The sequence below is a fragment of the Onychostoma macrolepis genome, chromosome 04 (assembly GCF_012432095.1).
Source record: "Onychostoma macrolepis isolate SWU-2019 chromosome 04, ASM1243209v1, whole genome shotgun sequence".
In the NCBI taxonomy this organism is placed as follows: domain Eukaryota; kingdom Metazoa; phylum Chordata; class Actinopteri; order Cypriniformes; family Cyprinidae; genus Onychostoma; species Onychostoma macrolepis.
In genome coordinates, this window is record NC_081158.1 from 17,723,468 (window position 1) to 17,747,113 (window position 23,646).

The 23,646-nt window shown below is 38.6% G+C and overlaps 1 protein-coding gene across 3 annotated transcripts in view; it reads right to left on the reverse strand.

The window, feature by feature from the left end:
- iqsec3a (IQ motif and Sec7 domain ArfGEF 3a) overlaps positions 1 to 23,646 on the reverse strand; it is a 141,896-nt gene that overhangs the window by 100,055 nt on the left and 18,195 nt on the right. The gene's annotated exons all lie outside the window — the stretch shown is intronic.

The following is a 23,646-nucleotide window of genomic DNA, read 5'->3' on the forward strand; positions in this document are numbered from 1 at the left end:
CATGCAATTAATAAAAAAATTTTAACGCGTTAATATTTTTTTGACGCAAATGAATCGCTTGATAAGGTTTGACCCCAACTTCTTCCCGTCATCACAGCGCGGAAGGTTATCTATCATTGTGTGATGAGGGGACAGCGAACCAGTGTTGCCAGGGAAGTGGCACAAGTGGGCCATTTTGAAAATACAGTCACAGGAAAAATTACAGAGCTGTGGTTTGCGGTTTTTTTGGGCTACTTTTATAATGAACGGCACAAAGTGTATATAGACAAATAATAATTAAAATATTAAATATTTACTAATGTGTATTATACTTGGAATGTATCCCTGGCAACTTAAGAACGGAGAGGCGGTTGTAACATCACAAACAACGTGAGTTTCAGCAGAGCAGCCGAAATTAACATGACAACAGCCACTATAGATTATATAAGATAATAAACACACGATTACGATAGGATATGGTCTGTATGTGATTTGTTTGAGTTGAATGTTTACATCTGAAATGCTCATTTGTGCAGCGATGTAAAAGGTTATAAATAGCATATTCTAACAACAGTAAACGACCAAATTCCACATGTGATCGCAAAATGAAGTTATTACAAACACTCGATGGTGGTTTGAAGTGAGTTCTGAGTAAAAGTGTACTATTAATCTCATAAATTGTCTTATGAAGCATGATGCTAATATTAGCTCTAATGCAGCTGCAGAACAGGTCCAATTCTTCTTTATAATGCATTTTGTCATAATACTTCACTTAAGGTCGCAAGAAATGTTTTGTTGTATTTATTTAGAAATGCTTTTAATAATAGTTGGGTAAATGTATACTGAGATTGAAACGATATGACTTGGTAAACGTTTTATTGCCAGTATAAAGGCTGATAATGGCTGAATAAAAACAAAAGAATAATGATAAAAGAATAATAAGGATTATGTCTCATACCTGGCGGAAGTGTGAAAGGTTCTGTTTCCTTAAACTAGTTTGTCATGCATTTCTTTATTTCAACACATTTACAGGTAAATCCTAGTATTTTAAATTTGTGATTAATCATGATTAATCACAGTCCACGACTGTGATTAAAGCGATTAATTTTTTTTAATTGATTGACAGCACTAATATATATACACTGTACTGTATATATTGTTTTTTTGTTTTGTTTTGTTTTGTTTGTTGTTGTTTTTCAAGGAGCCTGGGTTGGTTTTAACTAGTGTTTATTTTGTAAATTCACATCTGTTACATGGTTTTTTGTAAAGGCTTGCAATTTATCAAGACTATTTTCAAATATTTAATTGGCATTACAATAATCAAAATATATCATTGTTTGTGTCACTTTTTCTATCGCACATAATTCATACATATAAGCTGAAGCTCTAGTTAGTTTAAAAAATGACTTTAAGTCCTGATAAAATAAATAAATAAATAAAATGCAAAATGATCGTATTCGGTTTTAGAATGTTGAATACAATGTAATAATCTAGTTGCAGATTATACTTAGTTGTGTGCTGCTATGACACAAATAGACTAGAAGCTGACCTAGAACAGCTTTACACGGAAGGATACTAGTGCATCTGTCTTTGCACTGTCACAGATGACTGTCCTGTTTACTGTGTAATGGAGTGTTAAATTAAGTCATCTATTTGTGGCAAATCACAGAGCAGCATAGCAAAGTTCACGCTGTAAGGCCAAATATATTTGGCTTCGTACATATAAATGACATCATTATAGACCAAACAGTTAAAAAATGAGGTTGTAATAGTTTATTGTGCTATATCAAATTAACCTATAGAAATGCAGTCAGTATTTTTTATGTTGCTCTGGCCGAAATGGCAGTTGCATTCTTACAGCTGGTAACATGGATGTAGTCGACCCATGGATAAACTCCATGTAAAATAAAACAATTTTTTTTTTTTAGCTATTATGACACTTTATCTCATGTGATTGTAGAATAATTGAAGCATTTAAAACCTTTAAGCATTTTAAGCATTTAAAATTTAAGCATTTTTCCTGAATTTCACACACGAGAATCTTTGCAATAAAACATTATGGGCAACAATAAAGTTTAATGAGTAAACAGAGGGTCTTTACAATCACTCTATCAAAAAGGTATTTTTCTCTATTTTTTATTTATTTATTTTTTAAACCTGACTAAAAAGCTAATAAACATTACCATTTAAACTGCTTGGTCCTTATTGTCTATGAACTAGCGTCTATTAAAACACGCCATTTTTACAAAACAAAAAAACATTATTTGCCAGTTAAAACTTTGACAGTTCATTTTCAATGTCATAATGTCAGTGCAATTCACATAATAAAATACTGTTGTTTAAAGAGAAGTTTATAGTTTTACAGTGGGCAAATACAGGCATTCGTAAAATAAGAACACTGTGTTCACTATATAATTATTTGATTATTCATTGTTTAATGACATCATATTAGAAAAGTTTATTTAAATAAAAGAAAAGAAAAAGAAAAAAGTACTTATTTCTAGTTCCTTTAATTCAATTCAAACTCAAATATTCAAACACAAGAGTAGATTTTAATATTTGGTTAGGTCTCGAGTCTGAGTCCAAGATCATATTTTCATGGTCTTTATCTTGTCATTGACTCAGGTCTCGGCCTCATATGTGCTGGACTCAACCGCAAGACTGACCAAAATTCCTACTTGACTAGTAAAACAGTAGGCATGGAGTCAGAGTTTGGCTGGTTAACATGGTCCAGATATCCCCTGATGGTAGATGTAATTTATCCATTATGGGTGCATCTTTTCCATTGCCAGCAATTTAAAATTAGCCAATAGATAGCTTTCTACAGATATGATTGTCATAAGCAGTGCTTGAAATATTTAATGTTTTCTTGTGAATGCATCCACTCATAGGACAAAAGCTACAACTATAGACGCTACAGCCCAAAATGGTACACTCTTAAAAATAAAGGTGCTTAAAATGTTCTTTACAGCGATACCATAAATAACCATTTTTTGCACCACAAAGAACCATTCGATCAAAGCATCCTTAAAGAACCATCTCTTTATTACCTTTTGATGATCTGAAGAACCTTCTTTTCCTACAAAGAACCTTTTGTGAAACAGATAGGATCTTCAGATGTTAAAGGTTCTTTATGGAACCATTTAGACAAAAAAACATTCTTCTATGGTATCGTGAAGCACCTTTTTTTTTTTAAGAGTGTACATGAAGATACAGATATTTCATATATGAAAAGACAGTTTTTCTGAAAGAGACCCGTTAACCGTGAAACCCCAACCTCGAAACACCTCTAAGCAGGACACCACGAAGGACAACTGGCCATGTCAGTTCAAAGGCCACCTCACACCCCTCCGTCCTCTTCCTAATACAAAACACAAAGCATCTGCCACTCAGCTTACTGCGTTAATCTCCAGATATGAGGGTGCCATCATAAATGACATGTCCATAAACAACCACCGCATCCTCCACCACACCAGAGACTCTGCTTCCTTTTTTCACCCTCAATGCCGCTGGTCCCTCCAGTCCGTCAGAGCAAATAAAAGAGGATTTGGCACAAAGAGGGTAAGTAGTATTACTCAAGATGTCATATGGCTGAGTTAATAAAAGTTATGCTGTTATTTTAGCTCTACAGTCTTTGGACATGTAGGGGGCAGAAATCCCATTTGCTAAGACAGATCATCTCCCTTTCTCCTTCAACCTCTATTTCAACCCTTTAACTCTTCTCCGCAATTACTTGAAGAGTAATTCAGAGTGATTCATTCTGGTCCCCCTTGGAGAAGTACTACTGGATTTAGAGTCAACTCAAGGACACAGCAGCAGGAGGTCAAGAGGGAATGGAACCAACCATCTACCTACTAGACTAGAGGCCAGAAATCATATTGACATAAAGTGCCACTTTTAATCTATCTTGTTAATATATACCCTGTAAAAAAAAATTCCGTAAAATTTACGGTATAAAAACGGCAGCTGTGGTTGCCTTAATTCTACCGTAAAATATACGGTAGCAACATTTTAGGTTTTATTGTTTTAACTTACATTTACAGTTAAATACCGTAATTTCATTAATTGATATAATGTTAATATACCAACCTATTGAAGTACTGAAATCTGTTTTGTACCTTTGTTTTACACTGATAACCACCAAATGCAGGTGGTGATAAGAAAGTCACATGATGAACCAAAGCCCATCACAAGCAGCTTTTAAATAATAACATATATAGAAGGTGCACAGTGTCATTCACACAAACACTAAACACCATCATGGTGAGACTCATTAAACTGAAATATGCAATAAACATTAATTTAACAACATTAGATGTAACATACAACCCTAATAAACATAACTGATAAGAAAAACTAAGAAGAAACCTAGTTATTTCAAAGAAAAAACGTCAAATTCAAACAAAATTTGAAATGCAATGCAGGAAATTCTGGGAACGTCACTGTACGGTTTTTCCCTGTAAATTTTACATTCTTTTTCACTTCCAAAAGCGATATTTCACCGTAAAATTGTCTGAAATGTCTATTACAGTTTTTCACCGTATATATTAGGGGAACTTACCATTAACCATTTAACAGGTTTTTACCGTAGCTTTTTCACAGTTTTTTACCGTTAAAATCACGATCATTTTTTACAGTGTACAGTATATATATATATATAGAGTTTATTACTTCAGTTCTGTGCTGGATTATTATTCCGAATGGGAAATTTGTTTTTCATTAAAAAATAAAATAAAATAAAAAATACACCATGAATAAATAGCCTACATGAAGTCAATTATTGTTTTTGCAATAATTGTTTAACAAAATCTAATCCAAATTTTGTGGTTGGACCAAACTGACTGTTGCAGAAGTTCTCACAAATGAATTGCATTTCTAGGTTGTCTAGCTTTCACCTGTCTATCCAGTTCAACCAGCTCCATGGGGTTTAAGTCTGAAGACACTACTGTCCATTCAATGATTTGAGGCCTTCAAGTCTCCTGGGATAGTCTTGCCATAGCCTGGAGGTATGTTTTAGGTAATTATCTTGCTGCAGGATGAACTCTGGACTAACTATGCCAGAAAGTATTCAATGGCACTGCAAAATGCTGTGCATGTCTTTTTGACTCATGCTGCCAGAAAGTGCATATTGCTGACTCTGGATCCAACAAAAGCCCAAGACTATCCACCAATTTTGACAGTCGGTGTTACAAAATAAGGAATCATCCTATTTCATGGCATACAAAAGTGACAGTGTCAGAACTTAATTTTCCTATATGCAATTAGCTACATGACATGGCAACTCAGATGACTGGCTAAAAGAAAACTAGAACTCAATTTCAACATGAAGGTTACATTCTGTGCCGAATGAGCAACTATTGATATGAATGGGAATGCTAACAAACAGGACTCCTTTCCAGCCACCTGGTTTACAACAACTAAATTTCGTAATCCAATGTTTAAATTATGAGGAAGCAACCTTCCCCAACACTTGAATAAGACTACCTCAAAATACTACAGTAACATCCCATTCATATTGGTTTGTATAATGTTATGGGTACAAAGAAAAACCATAATGATAAATATAGGGCTGCCAATTTGATCTATTAATCAGGATTAATCACAAAATTTATAATAAATTGTTTTAATTCATTTTAATTGAGGCAGGGTTAGGCGGAGTGTTAGCTTCCTGCAGACTTCAGTTCCAACTCTACTTCAGTACATCTGCCTATTAGTTTCCAGTAATCCTGAACACCTTGATTAGCTGGTTCAGGTGTGTTTGATTAGAGCTGGAGCTGAACTCTGCAGAATTGTCCCAAATGGCAGACTTAATGTGCACTTGTGTTCTTGCCACCACATGTGCGTGTCTGTTAAGTCCACGAGACCCTAGGGTGTCCATTCGTCATTTCAGCTTTTAGAAGCATGCCCACAAGCACCCACTTTGCGACTGAAATGTTCCCTCATGCACACTTTTGCTGTGCCCAGGAGTCAAAGTGGCATTACGTTATGAAAGTGTGGATTCAGATGAAGATCGCAAGGGTTTAGAGTGCCATTTGGGACAAGGTCATTGTAGCCCTACAGAAGCAGGACTGGCAAGCCCTGAATTAAGTTTACCCCAAATTAACAATCTTAGTCCCCACCCATTCACAAGTTATTTAATACACAGTTTGAGCAACTTTTGAGGTATCACCTAATGCAAAACAGATAAGTCAGTACAAGCCAAGCCAATTGTGCCTCGCCAATCAATGTCCATTCAGTCTTTGGAGACTCTTCTCAGTAAATATTGACACATGAAATTATTTGTGTAAATATATATTTAATTTTAATACATACATATTTATTCATTTACTTACTTATTTTTTATTTATTTGAAACATAATTTCCTATCATTTAAATTATTAAATGATAAATCCTCATGGCAAAAAAATAAAAAATAAAAATAGCAAGGGGATAAAAATGTGGTGGTTAATTCAATACTATTGTTAATAGTCCTTCTAATTGTGATTATGTGGTTGTGACTTGACACTGGATTGTTAATAGTTTATGTACACGCTAGGCCTCAGATGGGAACAGATTACTAGAGCAAGACTTACTGCTGTTGACACGGATAATGACTTTTTGAATAGAGTCGACATGAACGTGGATTTGGTCAATAGGCTCAGTAAATTAACAGCTGTGTAAATGAAACTTAAGCAAGTATTAAAATCAACGACCTTGAAAAACACACCTGGCCATTATTTAACATTCCAAAGCAAGTGTTACAATTCAAAAGGATAGCCAAGGTATGCTTGAAAGAAATAAACAGTAACTTTCTAAACAGGATGATTCTGTTTAAAGGAGAAAGACATGCATGAATTGATCAAGAGCGCTGTAATCTGATTCAGAATAAAATTATATATTTCAAAGCACCCTGAACTCATAGGCAGCCCAAGGGCTTCTGAAAAGATGAAAGTCATGTTTCTGACAGCACAAGAAGAAATTCATCATTTTAAAAGCATAAACACAACATTAGATCCAAGTTTGTACAGTTGAGGTTTTATCACTTTAAAGTTCAAATTGTGTTTTTGAGTAAAATGCAATGTTTTTCACATTTCAAACACACTGACTGCCCCTCAAGTGCCCCTGGCAATTTCTTCAACACCACTATTGTATCCATAGTAAACAAATGATTAAAATGAACAGCTTTATAACAGGGTGTCCATTAAATTAATGTTTTGATGACAGAGTCTCCATTAAATTAATGGTCTGCAAAATGTCTTTAAAATGTAATAACCAACAATACGAGTTTAAAAGTTAAGTTATATCATGGAAACATTACAGTTTCACAATATAGTTATTTTTGATGGTAATTCAATACAAAAAGAAATACAACACAACTGCCAATTATTTTTGAGGCAATATAAATATATTAAAAGTATATGAATATAAAAAATAAAAAATAAAAAAAAAAGTTTAAAAATGTCAATTAAACAGTCTTTGATCAATATTATGCTACTATAAACATAAACAATCTAATAGTAGGCAGTCTTTTGTTAATTTATAACAATGTGGTATAAAGGAATGGCCAAGACACATTAAGAAATTCTGGTTTTAGTTGAAAATGGTGTCGTGTAAACACCCCCTAGAAGACCAAATATAATACTTCAGAAAGGATTACGGTAGTTTCGACGGACTCACTCAAAAATACAGATGTTCACAAACAAACTTCTTCAAAATCTGTCTCGAGGCATGTTTGAGCCCCATTTTACAGAGGATTAGGCCTGGTGAGTGGAATCATTTGATTGTGTATGTGTGTTGATGACAGGGGTCTAAAAGTATATCAACTAATCCAGACTTAAGTAAGCTTAAGTATACAGCACTTTTCCAGGCACCCTAGATGACATAACCTTAAATTAGTAAAACTGTATTAAAATAATATTTATTTCATGCTTTTTCTGATGCCAGAGGGCAGGAGACTAAGCATAATCCACCTTATACTTCCTGTAAAAATGGGCGCAACCATTTGTAAATTCTATTGGTCTTGCTTCCAGTCTCATTTGCTTCCAGCTATTTTTAGCTGTACAAAACCACTCATTTTGCTGCTTAATTTTGCAAATTGGTGTGTCTTAATATATTATTTTAATGTATTATCTTAATTATGAGCACACTGGTTTGTAGTGGTTTTACCGTTTACTACACATTGTAATTCTTCTCATTATTTTCCTATATGCGGCTAATGAACCGGAAGTCTCTCCCATAGGCTATGGGCATAAGGTGGATAGCATTTTACAATAAATGTTGTTCACAAATGATCCAGACTAGACATAAAACTTGTTTGTCCACCTAGACAAAACCAAAGCAATTTTATGATATTATTTTGTCTTGTTTGTGTATGCTTTTTTGACTCTCAAAGTGACAATATGTTCAAAGAATATGTGCTTTATAAGTACTAATAAACAGCCAATATGTTAATAATAGGCATGCTAATATGCAACTAGTTAATAATGAGAATTAGTCCCTGTACTAAAGTGTTACCAAATCTTCTTTACCGTTCTACTGAAGAAGAAGAAAAAAAGTCATCTATATTTTGGATGGCCTGAGGGTGAGTAAATTAACAGCAAATTTTCATTTTGGGGTGATTTATCACATTATTTTATTTTATTTTATTTTATTTTATTTTATTTTATTTTATTTTATTTTATTTTATTTTATTTAAGATGTGTTATAATTGCATACAGTAGTACAATTCCATCAAATTCAACTGAATGACCCCTAAATATTATCAAGTATCTGAATAATAAATATTATTCAGGCAAGCACTACATATTTTCTTTAGAAAATGTAAAATGCATTAGCATGCTTATATGAGTTGCTTGATGTTATGCACAAAAAGTATCCAAATAACGTATTTCTCTGTCTCTTTTAAGAAAGGCTTTTACTCTAAAAGCTTATTTTCGGCATAAACATAATTTGTGTCCTCCTCTGCAATGAGGTCATCGTCCTGTGAGCTTGTGACAGACCAGCCGACCTAATGACAATGCAGTATTAGTATTCCAGGTTAAACCAATAGTACACTGAGAGGACAATGATCTCCAAAAGGTTTTGCCCCACCTTCCAAGGTTAGACCTCTAATTCCTCACTAAACAAATATATAAAGCTCCAGCTGGTCAACACAAACTGTTCAGAGCTTTAATCTTCCCACAGCTCTGGATTTCATGTCCTGTATTCATTCTTTCTTGACAAATCAATCATTTGACTTGGGTTTTTTTTCAGTGGTGAATTGGTGTGTTAAGTGGACTTCAGAATCCCACTGCATCAGACTGATGCAGTGGGATTGTCTTTTGCAAATTTCTAGCTCATATATGACCCATTTCAAGATGATTTGGCCAATGCTATTTTAACAATGCTATATTATTAAAACATCTTAAAAACATGTGAAATGTCACAAAATGTCTTGTAATGACATTTTGTTTTGTTGTTTTCTGGTTAAATGAAACAAACTTTTCAAAAAGAACCAATTTGCAGAAATGATTCAGACGTACACTATAGGTAAACAGCAGTTGTTATTTATTTAAAATGAATGCAAATTCAAAATGACATGAGGTCAAGACAAACAGGTCCACAATACCAGACAAAGCTATCCATTAGCATTTGCTAAAATCAATTTTACACTTTTAGAGACCTACAAAACAAAACAAAAAAAAACAATTGGTAAAACATCATGAAATGTCATGTTCTATGTTGTTGTAAAAGAAAAAAAATAATTAAAAAAGTAATAATTTTGAACAACCATATTCACTTAGATAAAAGAAGCAAAAATTAAAGGGTAAATGTTAATTAATTAAAAGGACGAAAAAGTAAAGAATAAATGCAAAGCAATTAATAGATTTAAAATCAGAGAAAGTAGATCCAGATTGTGTTGAATTAGTTTTGGTCTTTCTTGTTCTCGTTCTAACTATGGTGAGTTTATTATGCATTTACATGCCACTTACAAATTGGTTGAGTATTTCACAAGTTGAAAATGTGTGGAATCTTGTGAAGACGTCTTATATCAAATCAAGCTCTACTGTTGTGGAAAAATTATGATTATTTGGCGTCACCTTGATTGACTGTAATAGGAATCCAATTATTAAGCCAAGCCATAAGTATCTTCAGGACACCAAAGAAATGAGACCTATCAAGATGACATTTACACTGTGTCCTATCCAGACACAATGTGACTATAATTTGTCTTTACACAAACTGCAGCACGGTGTGACACATTGACAGCCACTATGAATATATTTTATGTTTAATATGGAGGATTTTGGACCAATGAGATTTTGAAAACTCGTATGATATCTTGTACCACTTCATTGATGAGGAAGCCTGGGTTCTAGGGATGTACTCAAAGACGAATACCTTAGGTTGCCCAGACTATTATTTCCATGCATACTCAATTTGGAAAAAAGTTCAGAAAACAGACCATCTAAACAAACAAACCAAACTAGAACAAATACACATCAGCCTCTAGCATGAAAGCATCTTTAAAGTACCATCTGCCACGGCTCACATTCTCAGCCGAATTTGTCCTGTTGAACAGAATATGATGCATAAATCATGTTACTCAGTCCATAAGGTGGATTAATCGTTAAAAATAGACAATAATAGCATGTGGATAGTCCTGTGGGGATCAGATTTTAAAAATAGACTTAGCCCCATCTCTCAAATTCACAAACGTACAAACACATACACTCATTCAGTATTAAAGCACTAAGCCTCCTTGAAAGGTTTGCATCAGCAGGAAGGCTAGAGCAGTCTCGCAAGGTTCTGCATTCTCCCCACAACACAAGCAAAATAGGGTAGCGGTGAGAAACGACCAGAAAGAGTTGGGACGTTAATACTTTAAGAATTCAGGAGATGGTTTAAGCAACAAACCAAAAGTTTGTGCCTTTTACACTACTGTGCTGTGACGTATGTTTTGTAAGATGGTTTGGAAACCATCTTCTTAAGACTTCCTGGATATTTTCTAGATGCTTCTAGATCATTTTTTGTTGCTCTTAAAATAACTCCCAACTCAGCCACTAAAATCTGAAGGTAAAGGATAAAGGTCATTTAAGGTAATAAAATGTAAAACATTTTATAATGCAAATTTTTAACAAAAAGTTTAAGACCATTTTTATAACTAATCAAGAATATAAAGTATTGAAATTACACCGAAGACATTCAATCTGAAAAAAAATAAATAAATAAATAAAATGTAATAAAATCACATTGTGCAATATGATGCTGCAATTCTAAAAAATAAAGTCGCAAATGTAAAAAAAATAAATAAACATGCAATTGTGAAATATAAAGGCACAATTATGAGAAAAAAAGTTGCGTATGTAAAAAATAAAGACGGAATTGTTGTAGATATAAAGCCTCCTTTATGAGGAAATAAGTCACAAATGTGAAAAAAATAAAGACAATTGCTACGTACAAGGCCACAATTATGAAAGAAAATTGCAAAGGCAAAATCATGAGATCATTGGCTATAATTGAGAAATATAGTTGCAAATATGACATAAAACTGCAACTTGAGATATGAAGTCACTATTGTCAGAATTACACTTGTAATTACATGAAAATGAAATGAACTGATTCACAGAAATTACCCTTTTCTCTAATCAAACTCCCTCTGTGTTTTTCTTATTCTAAATTAGAATAAGAAGTACAACAAGCAGGGTTATAAACATATACCTTTTCAAAAGGTATATGTTTGTACCTAAAGGGTCCATTTTGGTACCTTAAAGGTACATATTAGTACTTAAAGTGTACATATTTGATTCTAATAGGTACAAAAGTGTACCTTTTGAAAAGGTACCGCCCCAGTGACAGCTTTTGTACCTTTATTTCTGAGAGTGTATTGGCATCTGTTCAATGCAAAGGCAGCACAGAATCCACTTTGGCTTACATGCCATAAAATGGTGTTTAAACAGACTTTCTAATGCACTACCACATGCTCACACTATTGATTTTTTTGTGCAAGAATGAGCACCGGTTGACAGCGACAAAGTCGGACTTGGTTTTCAGATATTAAATACATTTAGGAACCAGCAGACACACTGATAACAATGTTGTCAGAGCTTCATCCCTAAAACTAAGCTGATCAGTTGATAGGAATGTTGCGCCAAAACCCACAAAGATGTTGATCCATGCACATGTCCTACTTGGCGAAATAATGCTAAGCCTTTAGCACTATTCACAAAAGACCTGAACACCCACATAGACTGAGACCAGCCACATGCAATATCGGCACAAGGCAAATTATGATGTTATGGTTGCGGATGCGTAGGTTTCCTATTGATGCCACTGGTTCACCCCTCTGTCAAGCATGCGGGATGCACACAGCTCATTACGTTTGTCTGTCGCTTCTATTTTTTCCTGTTAACAGCTGTGAGACTACAAAATTCAGGCTGATTATGTGCATTCAACTTTTTGGCGAAAAACAACAACAACAACCACAAAAGATAAACACACGCAACTGTCAGCCCAGAATGGTTGAAGTTGGAACATTGTGTTAATAAGAGTAATACTAATGAAATTTATTGGTGACAGTTTTTTTTTTTTTGTAAAAGTAAAAAGATGCATCATGATGATAAATTAATTGTTTTTAATGAACCCATACTGGGCAAGTTCAACAACCAACTAACAATGTTTTAGAAAAAGAAAAATGTATAAAAAATTGATTCTGATAATCTAATCACCGTATGCTGGAAATTGATCACATGGTACTAAGGTTATTTACAATGTTTCATTTCAACAAGCAAATAATGGTCAAGATACAGCTATACTTCTTGTGGGTTGATAAGTTTAACTTCAATGCTTTTTTTCTGGTAAAATCCAAAATTATGGAAAAATCTGAAAATTGGAATTGAAAAGCTAGCAGAAATTGAAACACAAGGAATTAGAAAAAAGTTCAACTATTGTAAGCTAAAGCGGTAACACTTTATTTTAAGGATCAATTCTCACTATTAAATTGTTGCTTATTAGCATGCATATTACTAACATATTGGCTGTTTATTAGTACTTATAAAGCATATATTAATGATTTATTTATGCATGACCGTATTCTAGATCCTTTAATCCACCCCAAACCTAAACTTAACAACAACCTTAATAACTATTTAATAAGTAGCAAACTAGGAGTCTATTGAGGGAAAACTCCTAGTTAATAGTGAAAATGTGTTCACTATTCTAAATTGTTACCAAGATTTAATTTTTTAACAAAAGTTAACTACATTAGTCAACATGAACTAACAAATAACAACACATCTACAGCATTTATTAATGTTAATTTCTACATTTACTGATATATTTTTAACATCAAAAGTTGTATCTGATAACATTAATGTACTGTGAACTAACATGAACAGACTATAAATATATATATATATATATATATATATATATTTGTTTATTAATTACAATTACTAAAGGTTAATAAATGCTGTAAGAAAATGTATGGTGCATTGTTAGTTCATGTTAACTAATGCAGTAACGAATGTTAACAAATAGACCTTATTGTAGCGTTACTGCTAAAACATAAGTGAACTTTGAACTATAGGCAGCGCTAGAGAGCTTGAATTAGAGAGCACAAAATTACCATATTACAAATTGAGCCTCTCTGTTATGACAGTGTCAAATAATAAGAAAACTAATAGATCCGGTAGGCACCTTTATAACGTTATTAAGTTGCAAGTCTGACTGTTAATTTCTTCAAATGCCTGTAGGCTCGTTAAACAAAATTGCAATAAAGCAAATTATTTGTGGTTTAACAGGAAGGACATGTTCAGATATGCACCGTTGCAGTTTAAGCCCTGAGTCATCACCACATGAACTGATGACGTAACGTAGAGTTCTGTAAGGTCAGAGCGCTAAGGGCGATTAGCACTGCACAACTGCACTGCAGCACTGAGCACATGTGCATGCAATCCACAGCTGCAGTCCCTCTCAGATGTCAACTGAGATGTTTCTGAGATTTTTCTGGAAGCTAACTCCATTCTCATAAGATTAACTTAAAGGGTTTCATCTCCTGGTCATATTTTAATTATTTAAAAAATAATAATAATTATATTTTGGTCCAAAAACAGAGCCTGTTTTTAGGACCATTCACTTGTTTGTTTGTTTGTTTTTTGTAAAACTGCGGTTATTTTCCCAATCTCAGTGGCAAGTTTTGCATGGTTTTGCAATGTTTTTCAGAAACATGTAAAAAATGAATTAGGAAAATATAACCTTTGACCTTTCAGATGATTATGAAGTATATGGCATAGTAAATCAGACATTTGGACAAACCAACTTTATTTTTTTGCTAATTAGACATTCCACGAATGAAAAGTTGCTGCCACTTTCCTGGTGCCCATGCTGAGAAATGATTGCACTGTCGACATGCCGGCATAGCAGTGATTATGGCAAGCTCTTCCATATCCATAAAACATTGGTTAACTGCAAATATATTTCATCTTCCTCCACCGAAGCATTATCTAAAAAGGATTATTAATTTCTATGTTAAAGACGAAATGTACATCCTTGAACATCCAACATGATTTCTCAATGCGTAGGGGTGCAACAGATGAATTTTAGGTGGGGGACAGTATGTATAATCTTAACAATACTATTTATAATTCACTCTTAGAACATGAAAATACAGTGGGGCAAAAAAGTATTTAGTCAGCCACCAATTGTGCAAGTTCACCCACTTAAAAAGATGAGAGAGGCCTGTAATTTTCAGAAAATCACATTGTAGGATTTTTAAAGAATTAATTGGTAAATTCCTCGGTAAAATAAGTATTTGGTCACCCACAAACAAGCAAGATTTCTAGCTCTCACAGACCTGTAACTTCTTTAAGAGGCTCCTCTGTCCTCCACTCGTTAACTGTATTAATGGCATCTATTTGAACTCGTTATCAGTATAAAAGACACCTGTCCACAACCTCAAACAGTCCAACTCCAAACTCCACCATGGCCAAGACCAAAGAGCTGTCAAAGGACACCAGAAGCAAAATTGTAGACCTGCACCAGGCTGGGAAGACTGAATCTGCAATAGGTAAGCAGCTTTGTGTGAAGAAATCAACTGTGGGAGCAATTATTAGAAAATGGAAGACATACAAGACCACTGATAATCTCCTCGATCTGGGGCTCCACGCAAGATCTCACCCGTGGGGTCAAAATGATCACAAGAACTGTGAGCAAAAATCCCAGAACCACACGGGGACCTAGTGAATGACCTGCAGAGAGCTGGGACCAAAGTAACAAAGGCTACCATCAGTAACACACTGCGCCACCAGGGACTCAAATCCTGCAGTGCCAGACGTGTCCCCTGCTTAAGCCAGTACATGTCCGGGCCCGTCTGAAGTTTGCTAGAGAGCATTTGGATGATCATATGGTCAGATGAAACCAAAATAGAACTTTTGGTAAAACTCAACTTGTCGTGTTTGGAGGAGAAAGAATGCTGAGTTGCATCCAAAGAACACCATACCTACTGTGAAGCATGGGGTGGAAACATCATGCTTTGGGGCTGTTTTTCTGCAAAGGGACCAGGACGACTGATCCGTGTAAACGAAAGAATGAATGGGGCCATGTATCGTGAGATTTTGAGTGAAAACCTCCTTCCATCAGCAAGGGCATTGAAGATGAAACGTGGCTGGGTCTTTCAGCATGACAATGATCCCAAACACACCGCCCGGGCAACGAAGGAGTGGCTTCGTAAGAAGCATTTCAAGGTCCTGGAGGGGCCTAGCCAGTCTCCAGATCTTAACCCCATCGAAAATCTTTGGAGTCCGTGTTGCCCAGCGACAGCCCCAAAACATTACTGCTCTAGAGGAGATCTGCATGGAGGAATGGGCCAAAATACCAGCAACAGTGTGTGAAAACCTTGTGAACACTTACAGAAAACCTCTGTCATTGCCAACAAAGGGTATATAACAAAGTATTGAGATGAAATTTTGTAATTGACCAAATACTTATTTTCCACCATAATTTTTTCAAATAATTTCTTTAAAAATCCTACAATGTGATTTTCTGGATTTTTTTTCTCATTTTGTCTCTCATAGTTGAGGTATACCTATAATGAAAATTACAGGCCTCTCTCATCTTTTTAAGTGGGAGAACTTGCACAATTGGTGGATGACTAAATACTTTTTTGCCCCACTGTATGCTCAAAAATAACAATAGCAGAAAAAAATATATATTATCTTTTAAAGTTAGATTAAAAGCAACTAACAACACAGTTGTTATCACACTCTTAAAACACCAAAAACAATGTGAAAAAAAAAAAAAAGTTTACACTGTTGTCAGTCACATTGGCGTCAGTCGTGTTGCTGTCAGTAGCTTTACTTAGTTGCATTGCTTACAGTTGCATTGTTATTGTCAGTGGCTATAAGTGGTGTTGCTGTCAACGACATTAGTATCAGTGATGCTACTGTCAGTAGTGTTGCTGTTAGTGGCATTGCTGTCAGTCACATTGGTGTCAGTGGTGTAGCTGTCAATAGCAATACTGTCAGTGGTGTTGATGTCAATCACTGGTGTCAGTGATGTTGCTGTCAACAGCATTACTGTCAGCAGCATTGCTTTCAGTCATGTTACTATAAATGGTGTTATTGTTTTTATTGTCTTGGCTTTTCTGTCTTACTGTCAGTAGCGTTGCTGTTAGTTGCATTACTGCCAATAGCGTTGTTGTCAGTGCTGTTGTTGTCAATGGTGCTACCATTACTGTGAGTATCATTGCTGTCAATGGTGCTATCGGGAGTGTCATTGCTGTCACTGACTGCCATTAGTGGGAATGCTTTAAGTTGCAATGCTGTCAGTCATTGGTGTCAGTGGTGTTATTGCCAGGTGCATTGCTTTCAGCAACACTGGTGTTAGTGATAAATATTAATAATACGTTTAATTTGTATTGCACCTTTCCCAAGCTCAAAGACGCTTCACAATGACAAAAGCAATATAAGCAATCAATACATACATAGATGGACAGTAGACATTTTCTAAGTCCAAGACATGCGGTTGCAGTTGCAAACCATAGTAATAATACAAACAGTCAAATACAGCAAACAGTCAGATACAGCATTAAACCATAACAGTGTAAGAAGAAACAGATAATGACCGATAATATTGGTTGAACAGGTTTTCAGTTTAGACTTAAATTTGTGCAGTGTGGTTACTGGCCGAAGACACAGGGGCAATGAGTTCCAAAGTTTAGGAGCCATAACAGAAAAAGGTATCCCTCCCATAGATGAAAAGGCGAGATCTCGGAACACAAAGAAATATATAGGAAATATGATACAGCTGCAAGTGACATGGTCATTAGTTGCGTTGCTATCAATAGTGTTAACGTCACATTGTCAGTGGCATTGCTGCCATTACTCTCATACAGACAGTGGTGTTGCTGTCCGTGGCAGTGACTGTCAGTAACATTGCTGTCAGTACTATTGCAGTCAGTAGCATTGCTGTAAATGTAGTTGTTGTCTGTGATATTACTATCAAATGCATTGCCGTCAGTGGCTTTGTTGTCAGTCACATTCATGTCAGTGTTGTAGATGTCAGTAGTGTCACTGTCAGTGGCATTACCCTAGGAGGCATTGCTGTCAATGGCATTGATTTCAGTCACACTGGTGTTGGTGTAGCTGTCAATAGCATTTTGATTCTACAATTATTCAGTATAAAATAAACATATATATATATATATATATATATATATATACACACACAATTTTTTTTTAGATATTTTCATATAAAAGTGGTACCACAATGCAACCTGACATTTATTATTCATGACTGAGTCAGTGTGCGTGCAGTCACTATGTACAAACATTTGGTCGCACTGCCTTTTAGAATTCCACTGCTGTGCGACCTTTCCCAATCGCCATCTCTCTCTGTCTCTCTGTCCATTGGGTGCAGCAGGGAGTGCTGCAAATGTTTGAAAGTCACCTTTGCATAGTCACCTTTTCACACCCTCCCCCCCCCCCACATTCCTGTCTCTGAGCACGTACGGCTCTGACTAATGATGTGCAAGTATTTTTCAGATGCTGACTGCACAGACATGGAAAAAAGGAAAAAGAAAAATGAAGCAATCTAAAAGCACTCAATAGAAAATGTGATATTCATGATTTGGGTTTCTGCCACGCAAAAAGCCAGAGCCAGTCACCCTGTCATAACCACACGGACGTGCCTGGCATCCACACTGAGACTATCCTAGCACCAGTGCTAGGGTTGAGAATCGAGAACCGATTTTTATTCCATTTTGTGTACAAATACTGGAACCGAATTATTTTCATGATGTTTGGTTCTTGAGTGTCTGCATTTTTCTGCTGGTGTGGAAACAACACCATACTAAAACACCCTGACAGTCTTCTCTACAGTAATCTACATTTGTCACCGGATGTCACAAAGGATGTGACAAAACAATTGCAATCTTCCTATTGCAATGTGTCACAAATGAATCGGTCAAAACAAACCACAAATAAGCTCACTCACTTGAATGGTTGCTATACATGTGACTCAGTGTCTTTCCAAGTGTTTCTTCTGGTCATATCTGAATCAAAATAAACCATGAACCATTGCTGTTATGTTGTAAAGGTATGAGAATTCCATGTAGTAACTGACTGCTTGTTTATATGATGAAGGTTCATAATACAGAAACACAATTTTTATTGTAATGTAAAATATTTATGTACATATTTAATCATGTTATAAAGTATACAATACTTATATACTTTATACATTATTCAATATTTATTAAGAATGTAAAATAATTAAATGTTACAAAATTAATAGTTCCCTATCTGTCTGTCACTACGAGTCGTGTCGTGACGACATAGGGGATTCACTTGGGAGCCCCAATCACCTCTGACTTAAGAGAAAACGCCAATGAATATTGGCTAGTGGATACCTGCACACCTGAGCCACTCCCCGTGCATACGGGTATAAATAGGCGACAGGTGCATCCACTCATCAGATTTTTGCTTCGGAGCCGAGTGGATGAGAAGAGTGCTGATCTCCATGGAGCCTTTCACCTTTGATTTGTTCCTGGTTGGCGTTACGGTGCAGCGGTGTCCCTCGCAGCAGAACTGAAAGAGCAAATTCTAAAAGAGCAAATCACGGACGGCCTGCGTCTTTTTCAAGATGCCGTTCCATCCGTGTCCTCTTGGTTGCGGTCGTTACCTGTCTGTGGATGATGGACACGATCGTTGACTTCAGTGTCTGGGCATCCCACACACTGAAGATGCATTCGTGGATGACTTATGCGCCTGTTGTGGGCATATGAGCATGACGTCGCTGCGATCTCACCTTTCTTTTCTGAAAAGATTGGCATCCTCTGCCGCCACCCGTCCCGGTCTCTCTGGCTCGAGCAGGGGACCGCCGGCTGACGCTCTGGGAGATCTAAGAGCTTCTCCACCGGGCACGGACCTCTTGCACCCGTTTCACACCGCAAGCGTCAGCGGCGCATGAGCAGCGCGTATTTTTTTCGGCATGCATGTTAACAAATGAGGGCATTCACACCGGGAGCAGGAGCAGTGCATGAGCGTCAAGCAGGAGCGTGGCATGAGCAGCAGTTCCGCGATCGTTTCGGCGCCGAGTCTATTTTTGCTGCGCCGCTTACGCTGAATTAAAGTCACAGTGCATTGTTCTTGATCAAAATTGACCCGATTAACATTAAAAATAACTAATTTCACCATAAAACCATGTAAGTGATGTGTTTCGTGTTTCACAATCACCATATGAAAAAATTTAAATGCACGAAAACACATCACTTCCACGAGTTTTTGCCCAAACTTCAAAGGTCTGTTAAATTAATAAAACTAGAGGCATTTGTTAGCTTTAATATTACTTTTTCAATTCAATTATTCAATCCAATTACACTTTATTGTTGGAATTCTTTCCAAAATTTGTCTTGGATCTCACAGCGTGTGTAACACATCAATTCACATCGATAATTACTAAACAAACAATACAACAGACGCACCTTAATACAAAAAAACAACAGTTTATACATAAACACAAGGCTACAGTGCATTAGAAAAGTGAGTTCTTTCTATTTTCCAGAGGCCTATTTGAACCCCCAATTCTGATTTATTAATTTTACAGACTGATACACAAAAGATTTACGTAACATAGCCAATTCAATCTAGCATATGCAACTCTAAGCCTTCTGTTAGATGGTAAACATGAATATTCCTTATACAAAATGTGAGAAGGGTCAGACATAATTGTTCCTGAGAGGGTCGGCAATCTTTTCGTATACACATCTTGAAAAGTTGGCTAAAATGTATTGTGTAAACTACCTATATATAATATATGTTATTTAGGCTACATATGTGTGTGAGACAGAGGGGAGGGGGACACAGTCGCATCACAGAGTATGCTGGCCATATCATACATCAAAACAGATGGCACACAATGTTCGGAGGAGAATGCTGGAAAATACGACAGAAATGACAATACTTGTCTATATTGCAGTACAAGCCGCGGTTCAGCTGTGCGGGACAAACGCTGCCAGTATGAAAGCTCAATGGGCACGCGCTGCTCCTGCTCTGCATACGCACCGCTTGTCCCGTCCGGTCCCCTCCAGTCCCACGGGGCTGCCAGCATTTCATTCGGTTTGCAGCCCGAAGATCAGATGTCGATCACAGCATCAGGGGATGGGCTTTCGTCCTCTGAGGATGAAGGTTCGGCAGGGCTGCCCCCCTCGGCTATTGTCGCCATTGCCGACCTGGACCCGCAGTTGACGGCCATGCTTGCCCAGGCAGCCGTGAGTATCGGGCTGGAGGTCAACAGACCGCCCAGTCCAGAGCCCTCGCGGTTGAATGATTGGTTTATCGGAGAGGGTCACGGCTCACAATACCCAGGGTAGTCGTAGCCTAATGGTTAGGGAGTCGGGCTTGTAACCTGAAGGTTGCTGGTTTGATTCCCGCACCTGCAGGAATTGAAGGTGGGGATTGTGAATGAACAGCACTCTCTCCACCTTCGATACTATGACTAAGGTGCCCTTGAGCAAGGCACCGAACCCCTAATTGCTCCCCAGGCGCTGGAGTAAGGCTGCCCACTGCTCCGGGTGTGTGTTCACTGTGTGTGTGTGCACTTGGATGGGTTAAATGCAGAGCACCATTTCGAGTATGGGTCACCATACTTGACAATACGTCACGACTTAACTTAACTTAACAACCGCGCTCTGCTTTTCTTCCTGGAGGTGCATGAGGAGCTGGCCTTTCACGGCCAGAAGCCACTCGTCTTCCTCCTCCGTCCACACTTACAAGGACATTCCCCAGGTGGAGAGAGCGGTTGCACACAATCGTCCGCATCTCCTGTCCAAAGCCTGTAAAGCTTACAGCACTGTGGGCCAGGGCGCCTCTGCCTTGCATGCTATGGCTATCCTGCAGGTACACCAAGGCACTGAAACAAATGCATGAGGGTAGTACCGACCCGGGGTTGACGCAGGATCTGCGCACGGCGACTGACTTCGAAAGTTGACGAAAGTCACGGCGCGGCCCCTCGGGAAGGCGATGTCCACTCTCGTGGTCCAAGAGTGCCATCTCTGGCTCAACCTGGCAGAGATGAAGGACGTAAACAAAGCACGCTTTCTTGATGCTCCCATCTCCCAGGCTGGGCTGTTCGGCGACACTGTCAAGGGCATTGCCCAGCAGCTCGCGGCAGTGCAGAAGCAGACCAAGGCTATCCTGCCCCGGCGGGATGCTCCATCAGCCACCATTGCCGTCACCATGGGCGCCCTCCTGCGTCCTCAAGAGCTACTCCGACACCTCTGAATCGACACCTAGGGCGGCGTGTCGAGCCTCTTGCAGGAGTGTGGTGCCCCCCGCATCCCAGCCAGCCCCCAAGTCCTCCAGGAAGTCGACGAAGCGGCCCTGACGCAGGCAACCCGGAGATGTGGGATTTTGCTCTTTCCCAGGAGACGACGAGGACAGCATTGCTCCCTCCCCCGGTGGAGGGCCGGGCGGAGAATCCTTTGTTTCTTTTTGTTTCTGTTCCACCGGTACCCACCTTCTCAAAGAAAGAGCAATTTCCTTTTCTTCCGGGTTCTCAGGTTCGAGGGCTGACAGTGTGCGACACGTTGCCTCCTCACTCTTGCCCGCAACCCATCTTGCCAGCAGCCAAGAGAGTGAGGTTGGGGGACGCAGTGCCTCCCCACGCACCTCTAGCCAGTCCTCCCAGGGACTTAGGGAGTTCTGTGAGGATGGGTCAGTACGCAGTGCCTTCTGTACCATCCAGCCCAACTCCCCATCGCTGCACCACTGCAGGTACGTCGGTTGTTCCTTTGGTGCCACTTGCACGGTATCTGGGAGCATGGCTTGTGCTGCCCAGCCCGTTTCGCTGGCTCATTTGCACAGTTCGACTCGGCTACGCGATTCAGTTCACCAGGCGACCTCCCAAGTTCAGTGACGTTCTCGAGACTTCGGTGGCAGTCCGAGGCGCACCTGTCTTGCGTGAGGAAATTTCTGTCCTCCGGACAAAGGATGCAATCGAGCCGGTCTCTCCAGCCGAGATGAGGCAGGGGTTTTACATCCCCTACTTCATCATACCCAAGAAAGGCAGTGGCCTTCGACCAATCCTGGATCTGCGAGTCTTGAATCGGACCCTGCACAAGCTCCTGTTCAAGATGTTGACAAAGAAGTGCATTATCAAATGCATCCAACCCTGAGATTGGTTTGCAGCGATCGACCTGAAGGATGCTTACTTTCATGTCTCGATCATTCCTCGATACAGACCGTTTCCTACGGTTTGCGTTCGAGGGTCAGGCATGGCAGTACATTACGGAAAGTGGGTATAAGGATCCTCAACTACCTCGACGACTGGCTCATTTTGGCCTGGTCGCGAGAACAGTTGTCACAGGGACCTGGTGCTCCGGCACCTCAGCCAGCTGGGGCTTCGGGTCAACTGGGAAAAGAGCAAGCTCTCCCCTGTGCAGAGAATCTCTTTTCTCGGTGTGGAGTTAGACTCGCAGAGTATAACGGCACTTCTCACGAACGAGCATGCCCAATCAGTGCTGAACTGTCTGAGTTCCTTCAGAGGCAGAACAGTGGTTCCGCTGAAACGGTTTCAGAGGCTCCTGGGGCATATGGCATATGGCATCCGCAGCCGCAGTCACGCCGCTCGGGTTGCTTCTCAGCACTGGTTGCACTCACGAGTCCTGAGATGGGCATAGTGCTACGGTACACTTCGTGTGATCATCACACAATCATGTCGACGCTCTTTCAGCCCCTGGACGGACCTTGCTTTTCTACGGGCCGGGGTGCCCTTAGAAAAAGTGTACCAGCATGTTGTTGTCATGACAGATGCCCGGGCTAGGGCATTACATGCAACGGGCAGGCAGCCTCAGGGCTCTGGACGGGGCCTTGACTGCTTTGGCACATCAACTGCCTATAGCTGCTGGCAGTGCATCTGGCCTTGCGGCAGTTCCGTCCTCTGCTGTTAGGCAAGCATCTGTTGGTCCGTATGGACAACACTGCAGCTGTCTCGTACATCAGCCGTCAGGGAGGTCTACAATCCTCTGGAGTCAGATGCAGCTCAAATCGCTGCGCGCCATCTGCATTCTGGAGGAGATCAATCGTGCAGTCAACCCGGTCTCACGACAGCTCACGTTCCCCCAGAGAATGGCGACTCCATCCCGAGACGATCCAGCTGATCTGGAGTCGATTCGGGGAAGCTCAAGTAGACCTGTTTGCTTCCCGCGTGTCC